Here is a 21,841-nt window from a genome sequence, read left to right as displayed (position 1 = left end):
AAGACCGGTGGAGGAGGATGTTAAAGGTCAGACTACCAACCAGATTAAACGATCCTTAAGTATTGCCCGGCGGTGTTGCCTCCTAAACCCACAAGATATTAATCAAATGAAGATGCAGGCGCTGGAGACCGGAAGGCAGGAAACAAGGGTTTTATTCAGAATCTCTCCGGAGGAGAACACATCAGTTCGGACAGCAAGTATCGTCACGAGGTGCTCTAACCGCATCTCAGAGGCCTGGCCTCTTATACACAAGTTTATTGCTTTATTACATACAACACATACTTGGCAATGCTTTGATGTACGGAGGGATATCCTCCGAATCTCCCCTTCATACCCGTTCCCACACACATTTACAGTTGAAGTCCTCACCCCGGTCACAACAGGTGATGGTTACCGCGCAGCTGGACATTCCGCCGATTCATGGAATGTGGGGGTTTGATCGGATCTCATAGGGTGGGGGCTTTGATCAACTCGAGGGTCCTTTAATGAGGGGAGCTTCCTACTGTACGGGGGGGCAATAAACAGTATCCGCAGAGCTTAGGTGGTGGCCTGGAACGAGGAAGACAAACGGGCACACAGGAAAAGGGGGTTTGCATCAAAGGGCCTGGGACCATGAAAGGAATGAAGGGAAGTGTCGCGCTGGGAACAGGATGGGGTTCCGAGGCAGAGCCGCGCTGAAGAGGGGTTTATGACCCAAGACATGTGAGAGTGGAGGGGGGGGTTGTCAGCGTGCGGGGGGGTTGCCTGCGTGGTCGAGAGAGAGAGAGAGAGACGCTGGCTATCGGCGAGGGGCAGGGAGGCCATGGTGTACAAAATGGCTGCCGCTTACGCGCACGAATGGGCCCAAGGAGAGCAAGATGGTGCTGATAATGTTGACATTCTCAATCTAACTTTTAACAGTCCTCCCTTTTCAACATATCTAGCCAACTTGCCTAATCAATGTCAATCTTCATCAAATTCCCAACCTCGGCATCATATAATGCTCCCATGCGTTCGTTCCCAAAGTCCACGGCCTTAGGGCAAATACAGTTTGCACATAATGAACACAGGGGTGGCAGACATTGAATTCCTAAGCATAGGCCACATATTACTACTACAGGAATTAGGATAATGGTGAACAGTCTCCAGCCCCAGTTCTTAACGGTGTTCCAGAACCAACCACCAAGCGACCATTCTTCCTGTTCCTGGTGGACTTCCGAAGAGAGTCTGTGAAGATGTTCGATGGCTTTGTACACCGAGGGCGAGTTGTCCGGTATGTATGTACAGCAGCTGGACCCAATAATGCGGCATGCTCCACCGCGGTCCGCAAGAACCACATCTAGGACAAGGCGGTTCTGTAGGGCCACCAAGCGGACCGCTTGGAGTTCGGCGGTGTTGTTGGCGAAGATACCAGCTGTGATATTCATTGTGGTCTCAACTGCCTGAGTCAAATGTCGGATGGCCCGGCTGTTTGCCATCGGGCCCCAAAGAGGAACAAGTCCCTTCATAGCATCGAGGAACTGTGCTCCTGTTGAGTCGGCTTGCTCAATGTCCTTGGCTCGTTTTTGCCTATGATGATTCGCTGGGGCCACATAAGTCGGAGGAAGGACGAAGGAGATGAAACAGGTGCCCCCCCAGCCTTTGGGGAGCCAGGTGTAGGCCTTTGTGCCGCAGACGAAATACATGTTTGGGGACGACACAAAGGAAGGTGGATCCGTGGAGTCCAAAGTTCTGGTGAAACGACAAGCACTGTGGCCCACCAGCTGTGTCCCATGTCCTTCTATGCACATGTGGCCTGTGACGTTGATGACTGACAGGGCCACAGTCAGGGTGGCAGCCGTTCGTTTCCGCAGGTAGGAGAAGGTGGGTCTGGTTGGGTTGTTGAACACCTGCATTTCAATTCGTTCTTTAGCAGGGATGTCCATGTGGATGGAGTCGTTGGAGGTCTGCGGGCAGAAGTGTGTCTTTGTTTTGTTTCGCCGGACCCCGTGGGAGAATTGCGTTGCGGTTTTGCTGGAGGTGGCATTGTCCTTGTAACTTTCTTGCAGGAGGATCAGCCAAGCAAGGCAGGAGCCATGAACCGAGAAGGGTGAGGGGATGAATGGTATCGAGTGTCCAGTGGCGTGGGGTAGCAACCCACAGATCCAACAGTTGGTGGCATTGGTGGCGAGATTGTGCTGGTGAAGGAGCTGTACGAAAGAGTTATTCCAAAACTCCTTTCGCCTCTCTCTGAGTTGGGGAGAGAGCGAAATCAGATAATGTTCCTTCGCGGTGATAGGCTGAGCAGTGGTCAAGAATGTCTCATGAGCAGGTGCATTTTCTTCCACAATCCAGAGTGTGGTCATGAGGAGAAAGCAAAAAAGGATTGCGATGAAGAGTGCAATTGTCTTTGAGCTGTGGAGTCTGTCTGTTCTTGGGTTTCTGTAGTGGGTATTTCCTGTTGTCCTCATCATCTTCTTATTTGGCGCTTCCATCATCTTCTTATCTGGCGCTTCCATCATCTTCATTTTCAAGGTGCTCGGTAGTGGGCAGAACCACAGACTTAGTTTAGCTTCTCTCCAGGCAACCCTTGATTGCTTTGGGTCACCGTTTTGAGATTCAACTTAGTTTTGTGGTCTACTTAGCCGAAGCTCCCTCCTTTCGACGCAGGAAATACCCTTCTCTGGATGGCACAGTGGGATCAGAGAATTTGGAAAGTTCAAGTGCTTCGGTATCAGGATAGCAGGTTAGTGACGGTCGGTCCTTGTTCAGGAGCTCTTCTTGGTCACCGATGTTTTCTGCCGTGGCCAGGGTCGGGGAGACCTTCTTACAGTGGTGCGCGTGCAGCCAATGCCTTTTCCCCTCCACACGAAGAGCCGTCCGGGTGGTGATTAACACTTGCCAGGGGCCCGTCCACCGGGGTTCCAAACTTTTCGTCCGCTGAAAGTTTCGGATCAGCACGAAATCCCCGGGTTGGATGGCGTGACCCGGACCCCTGGAAGCATCGGGGATGGCCTGCTGCACCTGCTGATGAATGACAGACAGAGTTTCAGTCAATTTATACAGATAATCAGACATTAGGACGTCCGGGACGTCATGAATGGAAGTCGGCTTCGGTGCAGACCAGATACTCATGGGTCGGCCGAAAACAACTTCATAAGGGGTTAAGTGATGCCTGGTGGGGGTGGAACGCATCGATAGCAATGCTAGGGGGAGGGCGTCTGGCCATTTCAGACCCGTGGTAGCTACTATTTTGGCCAGTTTAAGCTTTAGTGTGGCATTGTGTCGCTCAACAAGTCCAGCAGACTGGGGGTGAAAGACTGCATGAAACTTCTGCTTGATGCCCAACCCCTTTAAGATGAACTGGATGACTTCGGCTATGAAGTGGGGGCCATTATCGCTCCATAAAATACGACAAAGGCCGTAACGGGGGAAAAACTCCTTTAACAGTACTTTTGCGGTGGCCATAGCAGTGTTGTCACGGGTTGGGTATGCTTCCACCCATTTGCTAAAGGCGCACACTACGACAAGTACGTATTTCAGGCCTTGGCACCTATCTAGCTGGATGTAGTCCATTTGCAGGACCTCAAATGGGTGGTTTGGGACCCCAAATCCTCCCCGGGGCACTACAGTTCCTTTCCCGGGGTTGTGTTGTAGGCATATCAAGCATTGTTGGACCAGACGTTTGGCAGAATCTGTGATTTTATCATTGTGCCAAACTCTGGAGACAAGTTCAATCATGGGGGCTGATCCTATGTGGGCAGGGGAGTGTGCCATAGCCAGTATGGGAATCAGGTATGAATCAGGTAGAAACCATTTGTTTGTGTCTCTTGTCCGCCAGCAGCCTTCATCGTCTTTTAATCCCACCCGTGTCCATTCAGTCAACTCATGTTGTGTGCTAGCCGTTTGAATGTCTCTAATAGTGTCTCTAGCGTCCGTCCATTTTTCTGCTTGTGACCTGGTCACGTACATATGTGTTGTCGTCCTATTTTCAGCTGTCGTTCGGGCAGTGATGTCAGCTAGCGCATTTCCCTGCCCAATGATGTCTGTCACCTTTTTGTGTGCCTGGCATTTGATGACTGCAAGCTTGTTGGGGAGAAGGACGGCCTCGATCAAGGCGGAGACTAGATCCCCGTGCAAAATGGGGGTGCCGTGTGAGGTCAAGAATCCCCTTTCCCTCCAAAGGAGCCCAAAATGGTGAACCACCCCAAAGGCATACTGGCTGTCGGTGTAAATGTTCGCTGTAGTTCCTGTTGCCAGGATGCAGGCTCGGGTCAGGGCGATCAGTTCCGCTGCCTGGGCAGATCGTTGCGTGATACGGGCTGTCTCAACTACAGTTCGGGCCGTGGTGACTGCATAGGCAGCGGAAGTGGTGCCATCGGGGAGTTTGATGCAAGAACCGTCCACCCACAGCTCTCCGTCAGGGTCAGGGAAAGCCGTGTCTCTGAGGTCAACCCTACTTCTAGTCTGTTCGTCCGTAAGTGTCACGCAGTCATGTACAGGGTGCACGTTGGGATCGTTCTCTGGCAAGGGTAACAGAGTTGCCGGGTTCAGTGTGGTGCATCTTTTCAGGGTGATATGGGGTGCGAGCAAAGTCAGTTCGTATCCAGTCAGTCGTGCACTCGTCAGATGTTGCGTCTTGGTTTGGTTCAGGAGGGTGTCGACTGCATGGGGTACCAGTACCGTGAGGGAATTCGAGAGTACGATCCCCTCACTCTGTCGGATAGAGATCGCAGCAGCAGCTACGGCTCGAAGGCAGGCAGGCAAGGCTCTGGCTACAGGGTCAAGAGTGGCAGAGAAGTAAGCGCACGGTCGTTGCTTAGGGCCAATGGCCTGGGTCAGGACAGATAAAGCGCACCCCTCCCTTTCGTGAGTGTAAAGGGAGAAGGGCTTTTTGTAATCAGGGGTACCTAGGACGGGGGCTGAATAGAGGGCATCTCGTAGTTCCATGAAGGAGGTTTGACACTCAGGGGTCCAAGGGAGTGGGAAAGGGACGTCTTTACCTAGCAGAGAAAGCAGCGGTTTCACAACGAGGCTAAAGTTTGGTAACCACTGTCGGCAGAAGGAGGTGAGGCCTAATAGGGAGCGAACCTGCTTCTGGGTCTTAGGGACAGGAGTATCTAGGATGGTTTGGATTCGATCAGGAGTGAGTTTTCTTCCTTCTTTGGACAAAAGGTGGCCTAGGTAAGTGACCTGGGGTTGGCAGAATTGCAACTTCTTCTTGGAGACCTTGTGGCCATTTTCCGCAAGGAAGTGCAGGAGTTGAATGGTGCCTGTGACTGCTAATGGAGTGGTGTCGGCTGCTAAGAGGATGTCATCGACATATTGCACTAACACCACTCCATTGGGTAACTGGACTCGATCCAGTTGTCTCTTGAGGGCCTGGCTGTAGATGCTAGGGCTTTCTGTGTAGCCCTGGGGTGCTCGGCAGAACCTATATGAGCGGTTTTTCAGGGTGAAGCCGAAGAGGTATCGGCTGTCTGGGTGGATAGGGATGGAAAAGAATGCGTTTTTGAGATCAATGACAGTGAAGGTGGTGGCAGTAGAAGGAATCAAAGTCAGGATAGTGGTGATGTCCGAGACCACAGGGTACTGGGGTACCACCACTTTGTTGATCTCTCGAAGGTCGATGATAAAACGGTATGCTTTCTCATCTCCCTCTCCCTGTTTCTTGATGATGGGCAAGATAGGGCTGTTGCAAACGTTGCTAACTACTTCCTCCACCACTGCGGCGTCGACTAACGACTGAATAATTTTTACCAATGCCTTCTCGCCCTCGGGCGATATCCGATATTGTGGAAGTTTTGGGAGAGTTGCGTCTGGTCGGACAGTAATGTGCACTGGGTCGATCAACATGCGCCCTACGTCCGAGTCCGTCTTGGCCCATAGATATGGAGGCAGAGTGTCGAGCAGGGATGTGTCAGTGTCGGTGATGGAAAACATGCGTCGGGGAGGGCAATGTCTAAGCAGGACAGGGTTGTCGTAAAGAAAAACTCGAACTCCGTCTTGAGAACATCTAATCGTCGCTCGGAAGTGTTTCAATAGGTCAAGTCCCATAATGGCGTCAGGGCTATTGGAGGAAAGCAAAAACGTGGTGTCAGTGGTGTTGTTTTCTACGTCAAAGAGGATCGGGGCGGACAAAGGGTTAGTGGAGGGCGATCCATCGAAACCTGTCGATGTTATAAGTGAGCCAGACAAGGGTGCCCCCGGAATCAGTCGTTTAGATAACGCACTACGTGTTGCGCCAGTGTCTACCAGAAATGGAGACTTGGTACCCAGGACCTTAGCAGTGACGTAAGGGCCTTGCTGGTCAACATAGAGCTCGACTGGATCCCTCCCTTGCCCTTGGCAGTCCTATGCAAAGTTGTGGGTGTCATCATAGTCAGATTGCTGGTATTGGTTCTGCCTGGGTCGATCAAATGTATTTGGTCTACCTGATCTGTCGTTAGTCGTGTCATTTGGGGGCCCTCGCTGTTGTCCCTTATTTCTCGGCCCATTTGCTATGTCCTTGGGGTCTTTGTTTCTGACCATGTCCAGGAGAACTGGGCACTGGGATTTCCAATGGCCAGTCCCTTTACAGAAAGCACACTGGTCCTCTCTAATGTCTGTACGTCCACTGTGGGGAGTCGAAGTACGGTCTTGGGACTTAGGGGCATTCGTCTGATAGTTTCCCCGGTATTGGTCTCGTCCTATAGTCACCCCTTGCAGCTGGGCTATCATCACCCTCTCTTTCAAATCCTTCTTCTTTCTCTCGGTTGCCCTATCGTTTTCATTTTTCTGATGTTCATAATATTGGGCCATCTGGAGGATAGCCGTAGGTTTGGAGGCTGCCCAACTACTCTCGCTAGCCTGCAGTTTCTGGGAGACCTCGGATGACAGACCCTTAACATAATTCTGGACAAACAGATGGTGTCCGGTTGCAGTGGTCATGTCCTGGCCGCTGTAATCGGAGAACACTGTTTCGAACCGAGAGAAGTATTCCGATACATCCTCCTGGGGTTTCTGGCGACAGGCCGTTACTATCGACCAGTCCACTTTCTTTTCTGGAATCAGGGTTTTCAATTTCTGTACGATTTTATCTGGGAGGTCTAAAATGGATTTCAAAGGCTTTTGTCCCGGTCCTCGTTGTTTGTCAATTTCCTCGAATTGTGTCCAGGTATGTCCGAGCAGCTCATGGTGGTCGACTTTCCGGATTTGCTTCCACACATCAGCTGGTAGACATAACCCGAAAAACAAGTCGATGTCAGCCAGGGTCATGATCGTTGAACCTAGGGCTGTACCAATTCGGTATAGAAGGCAGTGGGGTTTTTACGTAGGTCGGGTAGAGATTTCCGGAATGTCAGAATGTCTTGTCGGTCCCATGGCTGGTAGACCCAGTTATACACTACCCTTCCTTTTGCATCTTGGTGGTTTGCATCATCGTGAGTCCCTGCACCTCGTGGAGGCACCCAGTAAGGGGCAGCCTCTCGTATTGGCATCATGGCGCTAGGTTGCTCGGTTGGTGGTTCGGTCGCCACGGATGTCGTGGGTTTAGTTCCCGATTCTCGTTCAGTGAGGTGGCGGAAAACCTCAAGCGTACGCGTAAGGAGGTCCGTCACATCACACTCGCCCTCATCCCCGATATCGACCTTCCGGTACAGAGTCGTTAGGCTCTCGGGACCTTGGTCTCGATATCGGTCCTCATATGCGTTCAAGACATGGTAACACAGTCGTACAGTAAAGTGTCGTCTGTGACTCCCGGTATATGATTTAAACATATTCGTGATGTACTCTTCACCTTCCTTCCTTTCTACCAGTGTTCTTACTATCTTGTCGATCCCTGTTCGCTCATCTTTGCTTAGTCTGTTTATTCTTGCGGAACCGGTCCCTCGGGTCTCAGGGTCGCCCAACGTTGCCATTTGCAGAGTATTTGGTACAAGAGGTTCGGCCGGCACAGAGACCATGGGGGCCGAAGCTGTGGCACTACCCTCATTTGCACCTGGGGGTGGTGGGTGTTGCGCTAAGGGTTGGGAAGGGGCATATGGAGGGGGCATGTAGATGGTCGGAGGGCCTAGCAGCAGATCATCGCTCGCTCGTTTTTGTCTCGAGGATAAATCAGGGTAGAGCATGGAGGGCGTTCTAACCGGGGCACTGGCTTGATGTTTCCATTTCTAGTTTCTGTTTGGCTTTCTCTCTTTCCTTTATCTCTCCTTCTAGCTTCTGAGCAGCTAGGTGGGCTGCTTTTCGCAGCTCTTTTTCCAACCTACTCTCAATTTTCCTTTTATGTTGTTCAGTTTCTTTGCGCCACATGCCGAAACTATCAAGCATAGCGGGCGTTGTCTTATTTTTACCTAGGGCTGTTTCTAGCGCGTTTATTTTGTCATCATCGAAGGATCCTATCAGTGGCCACTGACTTCCTTCATTCTTTTTCGTATATTTATGCCACAGTTTGTTATAGGCTATAGCGATCAATCCATGCTTCATGAACATGTCCTTATTAGGGGTGCCTTCCGGTGGAGCCGGATGGTTCATCTCTAATAAGCGGTCCGGGCTAAACAGGCTACCGATCAGTGGGGAGAAGACAGACATGACGGCTCGCAACGAGGGACAAAAAGTCAGCACTGCCTATCTTATCACTGTGTGCAAAGACTAGACAGAATATTTCTATTCTACGTTGTTTGCAAGCAGTGAATACCTCATGAACCAATAAAAATAAAAAAACAATTCAGTGGGGAGAATAAGTAGGCTCGCAAAGGTCTGCGTTACCTACCCTTTCACTATCTGTAAAAAGGGGGGGGGAGAGGGGCTCTTTCCTGTTTGCAGACAGAGAATCTCCAGAAAACAGTCTGTGAACAATGGTTCAGTTTCAAGTAATTAATCAGTGGGGGAGAAGGATAGACACGACAGTTGCATTACCTATCCTCCACTGTTTGTAAAGGGAGAGCCTGTTGTTTCTCCGTTTGCAGACAGAGGATCTCCAAATAAATTAACAAAAGAGTAATACTAGTATTTTCTGGACAATTCAAATAACCATTTCGTAATTCGTCGTGTTTACACGACCTTACCCGGACCGCATGGACAGTTTCTTGTCTTCCGAATCCAGCGCCCGATCGTCCTCTTTTCCTCGTATTCCTCGCGGCGCTCCTGATGGTTCCCAGTCAGGACCGTAGATCACTCGAGAGAGGTCTGTTCGGAACCAGTGAAGTTCGGATGATCGGCTGTCAGACGAGGGTCTATCGGACAGGCGCGCTCCCGATCGTTGCAGTCGTTCACTCTGTCGTCAGGACCTCTCCCACTGGATCCACGAGTCACTGATGGGCCCCACGTTGGGCGCCAATTGTTAAAGGTCAGACTACCAACCAGATTAAACGATCCTTAAGTATTGCCCGGCGGTGTTGCCTCCTAAACCCACAAGATATTAATCAAATGAAGAGGCAGGCGCTGGAGACCGGAAGGCAGGAAACAAGGGTTTTATTCAGAATCTCTCCGGAGGAGAACACATCAGTTCGGACAGCAAGTATCGTCACGAGGTGCTCTAACCGCATCTCAGAGGCCTGGCCTCTTATACACAAGTTTATTGCTTTATTACATACAACACATACTTGGCAATGCTTTGATGTACGGAGGGATATCCTCCGAATCTCCCCTTCATACCCGTTCCCACACACATTTACAGTTGAAGTCCTCACCCCGGTCACAACAGGTGATGGTTACCGCGCAGCTGGACATTCCACCGATTCATGGAATGTGGGGGTTTGATCGGATCTCATAGGGTGGGGGCTTTGATCAACTCGAGGGTCCTTTAATGAGGGGAGCTTCCTACTGTACGGGGGGGGCAATAAACAGTATCCGCAGAGCTTAGGTGGTGGCCTGGGAACGAGGAAGACAAACGGGCACACAGGAAAAGGGGGTTTGCATCAAAGGGCCTGGGACCATGAAAGGAATGAAGGGAAGTGTCGCGCTGGGAACAGGATGGGGTTCCGAGGCAGAGCCGCGCTGAAGAGGGGTTTATGACCCAAGACATGTGAGAGTGGAGGGGGGGGTTGTCAGCGTGCGGGGGGGTTGCCTGCGAGGTCGAGAGAGAGAGAGAGACGCTGGCTATCGGCGAGGGGCAGGGAGGCCATGGTGTACAAAATGGCTGCCGCTTACGCGCACGAATGCGTTATATGTGACAAGGGTTAACCCAAATAAGTCGCTGGGACCTGGGTAGCTATCGTTATGAATAAAGGGGTCCCAGTGAGGGAGAGCAATTAATTTAGAAAAACAATCGAGTAAAACTCATAAACAAAAAATACCTCTATAATGTTTTATTCACACTATAGGAAAACGAGTATTATTGAGCATTCATGAAATATATACAGTTACGATGGTACAGATGCCCCGGGGGAAAGGAGGGGAAGTGATAAGGTGAAGGTAAGATGGGGAGCGTTCATTTGTGACAATAAAAAACACGATGTTATTCCGTATTGTTAGGATACCATGTTACACAATATACAAAGCAATTAATTACTCAATGACAGAGTTTCAAAACAAAATGCCCCATTGTCCATCATGGAATCGAATGGTGGGTTACACAGGGCTGTCGGGGGGACATGCGTCGACGTTTCGACCCTAATACGCAGGATGAGTGAAATTCCTTGCATGTGGGTCTTCTTCAGGACGGGCAATATAGTGGGGGCAGCCAACCTATTATTAAAAAGGGGAGGGTAGTAGGTTAGTAGTATAATGGACATGTCTCAAACTAGTTTAAACGGGTAGGGTAATTGATAAAGGACGTACCTGAGTACATCGGTATAGGGATAAAATTATTCCCAGCAAGGTCGATGACACGAGTTCAGTTACCTTAAGAAGGAATCATGTTGAGAAACATTAGAATTAATTCGATTGCGATCAAATCGACAAGTTATAGAAGGAAAGTCGGGGACTTACTAATGAAGTCAAGTCCGGATTCCGATATTAGATCCGAGTTGCTGGACGGGGGACCGCTCAAACAGTCTATCTGGAGGGAGGAACATCGTTTAGATGCATGCAACTAAACGTCCGGATCTGATTATAACAATCTATAAAGGCGAGACTTACCAAGTGGGTTGCAAGTTCGCTCGATTATTGCACAAACGCTGAATAAATCAGATGAAGTATCTGTGGGGTGAATAGGACATAACAGGCGTCAATATCGGTATATGGCGTGTGACGTTGGATCTTAACTCACAAAGTTTAGACAATGTGGGTAGGCGCGCTTACCGGTCGGCAAACAGCTCGGCGTCTTAATCTGGGATCCTCGAGGCGGCCGAGTAACTTCCTGGTATTCTAGAAGTCATGGCAACCCGAGTCACATGTGATAGACATGGTGGACAGACTCGTGTAGTTGGTCCGTTACCTCGGTAACCAAATAACTATCGTCAGGAGACATGAATGTCTTCGTGTGGACGAATTAGGGGTATCTAATGAAAAGATTGGGTAAACTTATGAGCGGCTGCAGCATTATTGGGGATAATAATATTGTTAATATTATATGATCCCATGGAGACTGGGTCAGAAAACCATTTAAGAGCATTGGCAGTTACTCCCCGGTATAGTCGATGATAACCAATTGGGAATCAATGTTCATATTACCATTGCAACAATTTAGTGTGAATAACATGGCAAATCTGGTGATATTTCAATGGTCAAGTCTTATGATGTTTACATTGACAACATACCGCGTACCTATCACATGATGGTAAGGCGGTTTGTATCATTAATTGATAATTAATACGAATGCATGTCATGTCCACAAATATCAAACTCATATAAGTGTCATCCTAAATATCTCATTGGGAGTCAGTCTATGCATCAACATCATACCGCGTACCTGTCCCATGACGGTATAGGCGGTTACATTCTGTGTGTGAGCCTGGAGTCAGTTTATACATCAACAACAAACCGCGTACCTGCCCCATGACGGTATAGGCGGTTACATTCTGTGTGTGTACCGGGCTAGAATCATAAATTGGAGAAAGGAAACATAATCCAATGGATGTGTACATTACAAGGTCAGTGAATAATCTCACCATTAATGAAGGGTCACTATACAAGATACAGAAGTTGGTGATTCTATTCAGAGTAAGGTGGCAAGTTGTGAGAAAGAACTATCATGTTCATTCAACCCTGATTGAATGGAATCGAAATAAAACATCCATTTTAATTCCCTGACATTCAGTATGTTGGAAATATTTCCCCCCCTGGGACCAAGATTGATTTTCTCAATCACGACCCATTTGAGACTCTCAGGTGGATGTTGAGCTGATCTAAAGTGCTCAACTAGTGGTGCACCTAGTACTTCGCATCTGATGCGGCTCATATGTTGTAGGACCCGCTGCTTGATTTTCTGTTGGGTTTGCCCGATGTAGATAGAATCACAGGGGCAAACAATCGCATAGATCACACCGGACGTATTGCAATTGGTCAGAGTCTTCAGTCGGATTTTCTTGGAGTTGTGCACGAATTCCTTAGTCTGTATGCAACTGTCACAGGCTTTACACTGACCACATTTGAAGTGGCCAGTCGCTGGTTCCAGATTCCAGAGGGATCTAATGGTCGGCTCCTCCCTCGTTATAAGGAGCGAACGTACCACATAATCCTTCACACTCTTAGATTTCTTGAAGGCATGTAGCGGGGTATCTGGATGGTTGATGTCGTCCGCAATCAATTGCCAATGCTGGTTGACAATCTTTTTGATTAGATTACTCTTGGTTGAGTAGGTCGTCACACATACAATCCGTTCCTCCTGTGTGTTGGTGGTATCTTTAGTCTTTAGAAGTTCCTCACGGGGGTAAAACCATGCTCTTTTCCGTGCTTTAGTCACGAGTCTCTTTGGGTAGCCACGGGCTTTCAGGCGGTCAGCAAGATCTTCAGACTGTTGGAAGTAATGTTCCTTAGTGGAGCAATTTCTACGAACACGTAAAAACTGGCCAAATGGAAGGTTGTCTCGCAGAGCCCGAGGATGGTGACTATTGTATTGTAGGAGGGAGTTCCTCTCCGATGGTTTTCTGTACAATGTAGTCAAAAGTTGCCCCTGGTGATGGTAGATAGTAATGTCCAAGAAATCTATACGCTGGTTATCAGATTGAATGGTGAACTGTAGGTTCTGTGATTGTTGATTCAGCCAATGGTGAAATTCATTAAGTGTGGCAGAGTCACCTTTCCAAATTATTAAAATATCGTCTATATAACGAACCCAGATGTGGAGATGGTCGTTAAAAGGATTGTTGGTGTTCAGTATGTTGTTATCCTCGAAGGCTGCCATATATAGAATGGCTACATCCGGGGCAAAGGGAGCCCCCATCGCCACCCCCTGCGTTTGTAGAAAGAATTCATTCTTGAAGGTGAAAAAGTTCTTAGTCATGGCAATCCTAAGTAGGTATATAATGAATTCAGATGGTACTCGCATAGGTGCTGGTCTGGATTCCAAATATCTCATAATGACTGTTAAGGCTTCCTCTTGTGGGATGCTAGTATACAAAGATACCACGTCACATGTGACCAGTAATTGTTCCAAAGGGTCAAAGGGTAAGGTTTCCACTAAGTTTATCGTTTGTAGAGTATCTCTAAGGTACGTTCTGGTCCTCTCCGCCAAGGGTTTGAGAAAAAAGTCAATATATCTACCTAGTGGTTCTAGTATGGAACCACACCCCGAAACAATCGGGCGTCCAGGTGGGTTGGACATATCCTTGTGGATTTTGGGAAGAGTATATATCGTAGCTAACCGTGGGTGAGGTTGATTGAGATAATCAAATTCGAGTTTTGATAGGAAACCAAGGTCCAGTCCAAGTTTGGTGATTTCCAAGATCTCACGAGCTATTGCTTGTGAAGGGTCAGAGCGTAACCTGAGATAACTAATCCCATCAGTTAGTTGGCGTTGGATCTCCAATTCGTACTTCTTGATGTCTTGAATTACGATGGCCCCGCCCTTATCGGCTGGTTTAATCACCACCTCTGTGTTCTTCGCCAATGATTGGAGAGCATCCATTTCAGTTTTGCTGGTATTGTACCTAGTATAGGTATGATTCATTAGAGTCGAATTCACATCCCTCCATACAACTGCCTCATAGGCCAGGATTTTATTGGTCATGGTACATGATGGTGGAACAAAGGTTGAAGGGACCCTTAGGTTCGTACAGGATGGATTAGTGTACGGGCCTGCATTTCTGAAAAAATATTTGAGTCTAACCTTCCTGAAAAATTTGTACAGCTCAGTCCGGACTGTAAAGGGGTCAGGTCTGCTTGTGGGGACATATGATAGTCCTCTATTCAAAGCACGTGTTTCTTGTTCATTCAGGGTGTAGCCTGAGATATTCACCACAGGGTTCACGGTGGCTATTTGAGTTACCAGCGGTATGTCTTGTTCCGTGTGGTTCTCTCTCCGTGCTGTTCCTGTTGGAAATGAACCTGTTTGGGCGTTTGACCTCGTCCAGAGTCCCAGTTGGTGTTCTGGGTCTGTCCACGAGGTTGACCTCTGTTGGAAAAATTCCCTCTGCCTCTCGGGGGGCGCCATGTTGCGTTTCGCTGTCCTAAAAAAGGTTGGTATTGAGGTGGTTGGTAACTATAGTCAGAATAGTTATATTGATGAGTTGGACCAGCAAATTCCTGTTCGCCTTCGGAACTATATGAGGAGTCCGAGAAGGTGTTGTAATTCCTTCTGCCACGGAAGCTACCTCTCCCTCTATTAGTAAATCTTCCTTGTTGGTCCTGTTTGTAGTAGTCGTCTTGGAGGTAGGGGTAGGTTTTCTTTTTATCATATAACCTTAAATCTCTGGCGAGTTTCTCTAACTTTCGATTTTGAGTGGTGAGGTCAAAATCCGCACACGAATGGGCCCAAGGAGAGCAAGATGGTGCCGATAATGTTGACATTCTCAATCTAACTTTTAACAAGGAGGCGGAAGGGGACGAGGTGGTCAGCAAGGACGCGACCAGCCCCGCCAAACAGACGGCGCAGGGAAGCAGGAAGTCTCAATGCCGAAAAGACCGCAGTTTGCGAAAAAGAAAGTTGCGGCTTTAACAGCGCATCGATATGCCACAGATAGTGAGAACGCGGCTTCGGAATCCGACGTGGGCTCTGACCTTGCTGGACAGCGCGGCGAAGATTACCATAGTGAGAGAGGCCCTGCGTCCACTACTGAAGGTGACAGCGACTGACGTTTATGTTGTAATAGAAACAGCGGACACGAGGGTAGCTCCCCCTGATAGACTTTTTGAAATTGTCCTGTTAATAGAAGGAGACATACAACGCACTATAAAAGGGGTGTTTTGGGAGAATCTTTCGTCTATGTATGACATCTTGCTTTCGGAGGCTGACTGGCCCCCACCTTTTGTCCTCGCAGCGCCGCGAGGGGAGGAGGTGATCCTCCCCAGCTTCGCGAACACTGTCTCGAAAGAGCATGCGCAGCATTTTGCAGAAGAGTGGGCACGGGCTCTCGCACCGGCTCTGTACCGTAACCAATGTGGTTGGGATAAATTGTCCCCGAGCCACGAAATTCCCTTGCGGTCTCAGCCGCAGCCTCAACCTCAATATCCTTGAACAATTGGAATATCAGGGTGTGATTGAAACGTGTGTGTCTCCGATGAATAACCCCCTTTTTACTGTGACGAAGCCGGACGGAACGTATCGTTTGGTTTTGGATTACAGGCATTTAAACTCGCATTGCCATAACTGTGCAGTACAGAATACTCACGGCTCTGCGCTAGTGGATAGTCTTGTGCGTAAGCGTTTTAAAACAACGTTTGACATTTCCAACGGTTTTTATGCCCATAAATTGGTCAGTCTTAGTTCCCAATGGACCAGTTTTACTTCGGCCGGGGTCCAGAAACAATTCCGGCGTCTCCCAATGGGCTATAAGAATAGTCCTGGAATTTTCACTGCCCGCATAGTCTCTCTTTTGGAGAGAATCGACCCGGATGCTTGTTCGTATGTGGATGACATTTATCTAACTGACGACGAAATTTGGGCGCATCTGTGTCGAGTCAACAGCATAATTTGTAACTTTGCAGACATGGGTTACAAATTTAACTTTGCAAAATCGCACATTGCAGAGTTCACAGTGATGTTTCTGGGCTATGAGCTCAACAATGAGGGAAGAGGTTTGGCTCCTCACTTCCTGGAGAAATGCGCTCTATTGCGCGCTCCGACCACACTGAAAAAATTACAGTCTTTACTGGGTTTTTTGAATTTCGGAAGAACATACATTCCGGAATATGCCCAGCGTATCAAGCCTTTGTATGCTTTGATACAACCAACTTTTTCCAAATCATGCTGGCTGCCTGAGCACTCAGCTATCTTGCAATCCTTGCAGGCTGATATGCTCGCTTCTAAATTCTTACTGACTCGTGATAACCACACTAACCTGGTGATAAGAATCATACCTGGGACAGTGGGTTTCACGTACCTCACTTTTAATGAAGGAGACACAGTTCCTATTGCCTACAAGTCGCACTCGTACACTTCGGCTGAAATGCGGTTTTCCACTGTGGAGAAAGTTTTAACGGCTGTGCAGAGGGCGATTCTTAAGGAACGAGCTCTGTCACAGGGAAAACGCATGTTAGTTGTTACACCGTCCTCATTTGGAGGCAGTTACGAAAGCCATTGTACCAAATTCTAAAGCTTTGCACCCTCGGTGGATTCAATGGGCTGCTTCCTTGACGTCCACGGATGTCACGTTTATTTTTGACGCCTCATTACGGTCGCAGGAGTACTTGCAGTATGAATTTGTTCATCCTGCTCCTCTAGCAATGCGACCTTTGGAGGACTTCCATTGCATCATTTACACTGATGGCTCGGCGCAGGTTGCGCATGGCTCTAAACACGCCTACGTTTCCGCATGCGCCATTGTGGTCGGTGCCATGGTGAACGATGAGTTCAAGTCCAGAGTCGTACACACGCAGACTCTAGGGGACTGCACCGCACAATTGGCAGAGCTTCATGCTCTTTTACTCGCAATGGAGTACGCTGATCCTAGTGTGACGACTCTTATTGTGAGCGATTCTTACTACTGTGTCCAGTCTTACAATGAAAACTTGTTCTTTTGGGTTCAGAATGAATTTCGTGATTCCAAGGGTAGCACAATAAAACACGAGATGATCTGGGTTCGAGTGGCTGAGCTTAAGACTAATCTGCTACTTGTTTTTGTGATTCATACTCTCGGCCATCAGCGCGTAGGAATTCACGCTGTCGGTAACTCGCTTGCTGATGCAGCGGCGAAATCAGCGGTGTCTAAGTATTTAGTTGCAGCAGTTACACGGTCCAAAAGTAAGATTGATGATAACATCTTGGCGGCTGTTGCTGCCACTGAGAAGGGAGGTAAACATCCTACGGGGTTCCCTTCAAAGTACACATACCACTTAAGTCCCGAAAAGGTTCCTTTTGTGAAAATTCCTGATGTTGGTGAACGTTTAATTCCCAACTCGGATCGCAGGACTGACTTGATTACAGCGGCGCATGAAGGTGTGGCGTTTGCGCATGCGGGCGTCTCGGCCACTGTAACTCAATTACAACAGCGTTTCTGGTGGCAGGGACTGTACAAACAGACGCGTGATTATGTCCTTCTATGTGACATCTGTCAGCAGATTAAGCCTTCGACTGCTACGCGTACGCCACGGACACAGTTGTACATTTCTAATAAACCACTTGGTTGTGTTTATTTAGATCACTGCGGTCCTTTTTCCTCTGATACTGCGTATAAGTACATCTTAGTAGCAGTAGATTCATGCACACGCTTTGTATGGGTTTGGCCCCATCGCAGCGCTGATTCACGGACTGTCATTAGAGATTTGCGTGTCTTTGGATGGATTTTTGCCTGTGGTACCTTCCATTCGGATCAGGGTCCGGCTTTCGCCTCTAAGGTGTACAAGGATGCCATGACTTCGATGGGGGTCCAAGTCAAGTTTTCGTCTCCCTACAGACCTGAGGGTAATAGTGTAGTGGAGCGAATGAACCGTGACTTAAAGCAATCTTTGACAGCTCGAGTTATAGGCACTGGCAGGAACTGGCTGGCCCACCTCAATGGCGTGCAGCGTGCTCTTAATAATCTCCCTAGAAGGTCTCTGGGTGGGAGGACCCCATACGAAATGCTTTTTGGCATCAAGATGTACGTCCCTGACCTTGATGGTCTAGACTGTGTGGTTCGCGCCACAACCTTTGACGCAGATGAACATTGCAATGTTTTACAGGATCTACAAAAGACCAGAGACAGTCTTGCAAAGGAACATTTGCCCTCCACATCGGATGTTGCGTTGCAGATCCCGGTAGTTGGCTGGCTACCCCAAGTTGGAGAACTGGTTCGAGAGAAGATCGATAACAAGAAAGATTTTGGACCTTCGTATCGGGCTCCGGTTCCAGTCCTTGGCGTGAAGGGCACAAGAACAGTCGTATTACCCCCTCTTCCAGGTCGTAAGGAAAACAGGTTTATCTCCATTGACAATGTCAAGGTACACAAAATGGCCGATTCTTCTTAGTATGACACCAGCGGTATCCTGTCCTTCCATGGTGAGAAATTCAGTTTTGGCCACTACATCAAATCCTGAACCTGAAGTGGCCAACGAATTACCTGCACTTTCCAGTCCTTTATTAAGTGCTTTGCCTGGTACAGACCATGATGATATCGATTACACTTACCCCGCTGACTTATCAATGCCTGACCTACAAACCCGTTTGGCCACTGAATCAAGGTTTTCATTTGACACTGTTTCCATTGCCTCAGAGAAGCCTTCACAGTTTGCAGTTTATGCCACTTTATTTAAAAAACATTTTTTGATTCCCCCTTGGACATATTTTTGGAAGGTACTTTTATCAATTTACCTTTTTATGTCAATTGGTTTTGTGTTTTATTTTTTTCGACTCATCAATGGACACTATGTCGAGGAAAGAACATGCATTCGCTATCTCAATGGAACTTTGGCCCCACTTTCCTCGTCACATTCTGCCCACAGATTGAAAAGAGACTTGACATTTGTTAACATCACTGCCTGGCCAGTCCTCGATGGTATTGTGTGGGATGCGGTTAGATTTCAAATTCATGGCCCTACTGAAGTGGTTAATGTCGCTAACGTCCTTAGAGTTAACATGGGGGATGCAGTGAAACAAAACATACGTTCTGATGATTGGGATATTCATGCAGTAGAAAATTTGTTTTCTGATTTGAAATACTATGCTGCCTTTGATGCTGAGGATTTATATTTAGAATCCGCTAATTATGGTGATTTGTTTTGCTTCCAACATTTTGGCAATCACTTCTTACATAAAACTTCTTCCCGAAGGAATGCTATTAATTTTACACAGTGGGAGCATTACCCAGCTCCTAAACAAGGCAGTTCAAATACATTTTTGAAAAAGTACACTTATTTTACTGACTTCAATCAGTCCAATCCCGAGTCTTTTTATTTTAAAATATCGCAGAAGACTATGTCCAAGGTTAGACTTACCGATACTAAATTACTGTACTCGAAGTCCTTCCTTGATTAGTTAGTTTTTGGAGGCTACGAGCTATGGGAGGAAACTATTGACCTTAAATCAGTTTGGGGGTCAAGAGCCTGGCAGGTACAGGGCACGGAGGCTTTGCACCGTGCATGTCTTATCCCAAATCATATGTTGTTTTTGAATGCATCGATTTCGCAAACGACATGCTTTGGATTGGCTACTTCTAAAAAATGAAATACCCCAACCATCCCTGAATTGGAGGAATATACTGGTTGGAGTAATTTTACTCAGTTTTCCATTAGGGAATTACAGACCCTTTTACTTAATTCTTCCTTTAACATATCCAGTATGGATCCAAAAGGTTGGCTGATGTGGCACCGTAGTGCTGATTCATGCCAGCACCGTTTTCTGGGTTTATCTGATGGCTTTAAACAGGTTAGGCCTGATCCCCGTTTTGACATGGTCCACACTGTCACGACTTATTCAGTGGGCAAGTTATGTCAGAATTGGCTGAAACATTCTACATTATCTGCAGTTAAACTTCATCTTTTGAAACTGAATGAAGATGTGGATTTAAATGAGGCCCGGCTACTGGTAGATCAAAAAGATGGATTTATGCTATTTACAATGAAATCTGGAAAACATCACAGGTTAAGGCGGCGACACGCCTTAGAGCAATTGATCAAGCTAATCTTGAGAAAGTGCTTGCAGTAGTTGATAATAGTATTAACATGCTTTCTTCCCGCATTTACACGTTAGATGATATTGTGTCGTCTGTTGTGGATATTGTACAGGATGAAGTATCTGTGTTATATCATGGTCAAAATCAGTTGCGTTCTATCATGCAATTTGCTTGGACCCTACAGACTTTAAAATCTGGCAAAGTGCCATGGACCTACATGAATGTCTCCTCTCTCTTTGCCCCTTTTAATTTGACTGACAAGCAGCGCTTGCTTTCCATGCGAGATGCAACTTTTCAAATGTTACATATTGAGAGGTTAGAATACTTAACTTTTTCCTGTGGCTGAGTCCACTGATGCAACGTGGCTTATCCACGGTTTGATAACATTACCTTTTGCTTTGTATAAATGTACTAATTGCATGCGATATGTGGCCATTGGTAGATATGAACCTTTAGGTAGTGGTTTCCTTCATGAAGTATGGTCCCTTCCATTCACTTACAGATGTTTAAAAGATGGACAGGAGGTGTATCTGAATGGGGAGCAGTGTACAGAGACACCTGATCATTCATTAATGTGTAGGCACATACAATTACACGGTTCTTGTAACCAGGACCGACCGAATTTGGCCTGTGTTTTAAAAGGAACGCCAGTTCCAGCAATCGTTCCAAATTTTACCTTATTGGGAAACGGTAGGTATTTGCTTTTGAATAATGAGGATTGTTGTCGGTAAATTAAAGGGGTTCCTTATGTGGTAACAGTAACTGAGCGTGTAATTTGCTGCAGAAATGTACTGTACCCTCCCACGCATGGGAACGGGGAGGTTTCCATCTGGCCGCGCATCCCAACCTTGACAGCGGAGTTTAACGGCACGAGCAGAATAAGAGCTCTATTGTCCCAAAAAGAAGTGGCCTTGAGTTTGACTCGAGAAACATTCGTGCTTCACATAGCTAACACCCGTACAGAGGTTCAGGCCCTTTTAAATACTGATTTACCGTTGCATTTCAGCAAAATGGTTCATTCTATCTTTAACGCGTCCTCCACAACTGGGCTGGCGCACTTTTTCAAGACAGTTAGCGGTGGCCTCGTGACTTCATTTGAGAAAATATTTGGAGTCATTCCTAGTTTCTTCCATTCTATTTTTTCGAGTCTGTTTGGTGGATTCCCGATTTTACTGGCACTAGCGGCAGGCGTTCTGGTGATTTTTTGTTTCATTACATATAGATGCCCTTCATGTGCAAGAAGCCGCCCAGTCCCTTCTGGCGTTGTTTCGCAACCGGATGCTTGAATACTATGGCACACTGCCGCTTGCGACTTTAAGCACGGCATATGGATTATCATTTCGATTTTCCTACTTCACCTGTGTGCAGCCTGTGTTTCATTGCCTAAGCTGTGATTTTGATTGAGCCATTGATTTGTGTCTCTGCCGACCGGTTTCTCCTGACGTCGATTTTAATCAGCTGATGGGTCCCGTCGTTACTCACGAGTTGGTTTGTACTGGCGAAAGGATTATGGCGTTAGCAGTGATGCATTGACTAATGGGTCCTTGGAACATACTCGCAGCAGCGCAAGATTTCTTGGCACAGAGCTTTCTTGAAAACCCACCGAGTTGTCCTCTGATGGTAATAGTGTTAGGATTCCAGCGTGGTCCTCTTTCTCTTGCCATGTTTGGGAGCCCATGTGACCTGCTGGGATGGAGATAGAAGTCCCCTTCTCCCTGTCCTCAGTGCTTGATATCTAGTCGTGTGGTTCCTGGTCCTGGGCTAGGGGCTGTTTT

The 21,841-nt window shown here is 47.6% G+C and overlaps 1 protein-coding gene across 3 annotated transcripts in view; it reads right to left on the bottom strand.

Annotated features, from left to right (window-relative positions):
• The window catches only part of ADCY10 (adenylate cyclase 10), a 4,100,562-nt gene that overhangs the window by 3,943,602 nt on the left and 135,119 nt on the right, over nucleotides 1-21,841 (bottom strand). The gene's annotated exons all lie outside the window — the stretch shown is intronic.

The sequence above is a fragment of the Lissotriton helveticus genome, chromosome 3_1, assembly GCF_964261635.1.
Source record: "Lissotriton helveticus chromosome 3_1, aLisHel1.1, whole genome shotgun sequence".
Classification (NCBI taxonomy): domain Eukaryota; kingdom Metazoa; phylum Chordata; class Amphibia; order Caudata; family Salamandridae; genus Lissotriton; species Lissotriton helveticus.
Note: the sequence above shows the minus strand (reverse complement) of the source record. Positions and strands in the feature narration are given on the sequence as shown.